Here is a 3,514-nt window from a genome sequence, read left to right on the forward strand (position 1 = left end):
GCCAAACATTAAAGAAAACCTCCAAAAGGATATGACATTAGTGGTGTATGATGGGACAATCATCAGACACTGCTGCAGGCATCACTGGGTATGGAGTCTGCCTTCAAACTCCTCTCCAGGTCCACCCACAGCTCTGATGGGTCTCATAAAACAGTCTTTCAACAGCATGAATAGGGTCTGAGTCATCAGTTTCCCAGCTACAGACAACTACAGTTGCTTCACTCCTATTACTGAAAGCTTCCTTTAAAAACCAAAACAAAACTGGTCGGTGCTTCAGATATTCTTTGCCAGATGTGGCACAACACCTCTTAATGGGATTCTGTTCACAGAGTTGCAATACCTTTTCGTCAACTCGAGATCCCACGAGAAAACTTAGGGTCTATGGGAAATTAATTCAATTTTGTCACCTTCAATATTGCTCGTGCTGGAAATACAGTTGGTGGAAGATTCAATCTACTTGCATTGTGCCATCCCCAGAAACACAAAAAATCATTCTGGAACCCCTACAGGTATGTTCACACATATGTCATGCAATGTGACAATCCAAGCTTGTCTTTATGGTAGAGCAGCTTCTACATAAGCCTGTATTTAAGGCCTTCGTTGCAGCTCTGTTAATTAGTACAAGCCATATATCTGACCCACAATAAAAACAGAAGGCTTATTTCTGAGCAGGCTTTGATTGGGAAGATGCTATGAAATACTCTGAACATATCCCTAGTTAGGGTCCTAAATGGTTTAGAAAGTCTCACAACTTGTGAAAAACTTCAGTTTGAGGGAATTCTAATTATAATTTGCATCCACAGCAATATTTCAACAAATGCAGTAAGAAAGGCTGAAAATTCACTTCTACTAACTGTGTGCAACATCCTAAAGGAAGGAAATCCTGTTTACACATTAGTACTGTTCCATGCTTCTCCACAAAGGGCAGCAGTTGGACCTGCCCAAGCTGGCCAGCTCATATTTTACGCTTACTGCTGACTTTTGCACTTGAGAATATTTACATTCTTTCACGCAAACCTTCTCTTACACCATAGAGCTTCTATGCTCTTGACAGAACAACTATGCTGAAATGTATTGCTTTTCTTGTTCATGCTATTCAGCTAAGGAATACCTAGACAGCCTTAGGAATACTTCAGTTCTACCCAATCCATCCCTTATGTCCTGGGTTGAGTGAGTGGTGGAGTTTTTTGGTGGCAGGGGAGGGGGCTATCGTGGCGGCCCCCTGTGAGAAGCTTCTCGAAGCTCCCCCAGCTCCACGTCAGCCCCACTTCTGTTTGGGAAATTGAGCCAATCGGCTGCGCCTCTGCGATAACGTATTTAAGAAGGGACGTGGTGACGGGCAGTCGGACTTGTGAGGAGGAGTTGCTGCAGCTGCATGAACACCAAGGTCAGTGGAGGAACGGAGGAAGAAAGGAGGGGGGAGGTGTGCCGGAGCAGAGACCCCCCTGTATCCTGTGGGGAGACGGCAGGGCGGCCCCCCCTGCCACCCATGGAGATCTACGGTGGAGCAGACACTGATTTATGGCCTGTGGCTTCCGCCTGGTTGATCAAGTTTCTGTGCCTGAAGAAGGCCGGGGTCTCATGGGAAAAGGCAGCCCCGCTGCTGTAATTCAGCGCTGGGAGGATTGCAGCATGCGGGGGTGTCCCACGCCGGAGCAGCTCGGGAAGGGCTGCAGCCGTGGGAGGGAATCCAGTCGGAGGAAGTTAGTGACCCATGACGGAGCAGTGTGGGGAATGCTGCGGCCCGTGGGAGGAACTCATGTCGGAGAAAGTTTGTGGAGGACTGTCTGTTGTGAGAGGGGGACCACGCTGGAGCAGGGGGAAGTAGTCCCAGAAACTCCCCCCACGGAAGATGGCAGAAGTGGCAGCGCTGACTGCACCCCCCATTCCCTGCCCCTGCGCCCCTGGGGGAGGAGGTAAAGATATCGGGAGCAGAGCTGAGCCCGGGAAGAAGGGAGGGGTGGGGGGAAAGTGTTCTCAAGATGTGACAATGCTTCTCACTGTCCTATTCTGTTATGTGTTGTTAGTGTCTGTAATAAATGTATGTTCTTTTTTTTTTCTTCCCCTAATGAGTCTGCCTTTTGCTTGTGACCATAAAGGGGAATTTTCTCCCCATCCCAGTCCTACCTCTAACCCCAAACCTGGCTCTCTGTCCCTTCTCATTGCCGGAGGGGAAGGGAGAGAGAGCTGCTGCATTGTGGTAGGCTGCCAACCAGGCCCAAACCACGACACCTTATCCGCAATAGAGCACTATTTTAAGGTAGTCACTGAAATAAATACATTTACTCTTTAAGCTGAAACACAAGAACACACTGGACCTTGATAGCTTATTTTACAATGCCTGGAAATGTGGCTTCAACCTTGTTCAGTTTCTGCAGGTGTGAAGTGTCACACTCATTAGAGCTACCTAATCGTTAGATCAAGTCATGTAGTTCCCAAAACTAAAGTCATAAAGTCATTCTGCCTTTGTTAATACCAAACACTTTTCTAGCCTCTTCGGTTGATCAGAAAAGTCTGAAAACATTGCACAACAAAGCCCAAAAACAAAAGGCAAAAAAACCCTTTTTTTTTTTTTTTTTTTTTTTTAAGATTTTAATCTGTTGTAGAACCAGACTTGCAACCACATTTGTCTTCAGCAACAATGCAATCATTTGTTACAGCATATTCAGCCTGAGAGCTGTCAGCTTTTCTAAGAAATACCGTTCTTGCTCCTGCTGTAATGAAAAACTTCCTTCTAAGGCGGTGTCAGAAGAAACCCACACTAGATTAAATTTACTATTTACACTAGGAAGTCCCCCTATCACTGCCTATTGCTTCAGTAACAGCGAGAGCTGCAGACAGTAGTGAACATTACACTACCAGGGAAGTAAAGCTGAAATATCTACTGGGTTTAATTTGTGGTTTCTCTTTTATGGAAAAAACAAAACAAAACAAACCAAAAACAAAAAATATCAGCGTGGGCTGCACACCTGTACCTCTGCAGCACTAGTCCTGAGGAGGGTGGAAAAAGGGTGAAAAGGGTGCAGGGATAAAAACAAAGTGGCTGGCAGCTTCTGGGTGAGCAGGAAGGCAGAGCCTAAGGAGGCAGAATTTGGGAGAGAGGGGTGCGGGCTGCTACAGGTTCTTGTCATTATCTGCCCGCCTCAAATGCGCGACAGCCTCGTGCCCGAGCAGCAGCTTCTCCACAGAGGAGCGGTAAGAGCGATGTATTAAAACCTCAACCTGCGGGGCTCCGCCGGCCCCTCACCCCAACACATCCCCCCAGAAAACCCACCCCCGAAGCTCCCCGCCAGCGGACACAGCTCCGCCGCCCTCACCCTCCAGCAGCTCCCCCACGGAACTCCTCTCCACCGCGGGGCAAAACCCACGGAAGGGATCCCGCGCGGGGCGACCGGACGCCCCTGAGGGGTGAGGCGGCAGGCTCCTCCCCGCTCCCCCAGTCCCCCTCAGCACCTGAGGGGAAGCGGCGCGCGGGCCCTTTAAGGGCGGGCCCCGCCGGCGGCGCGGCGGGAAA

This window comes from Tyto alba, unplaced genomic scaffold, assembly GCF_018691265.1.
Source record: "Tyto alba isolate M040663 unplaced genomic scaffold, T.alba_DEE_v4.0 Super-Scaffold_13, whole genome shotgun sequence".
Lineage (NCBI taxonomy): Eukaryota > Metazoa > Chordata > Aves > Strigiformes > Tytonidae > Tyto > Tyto alba.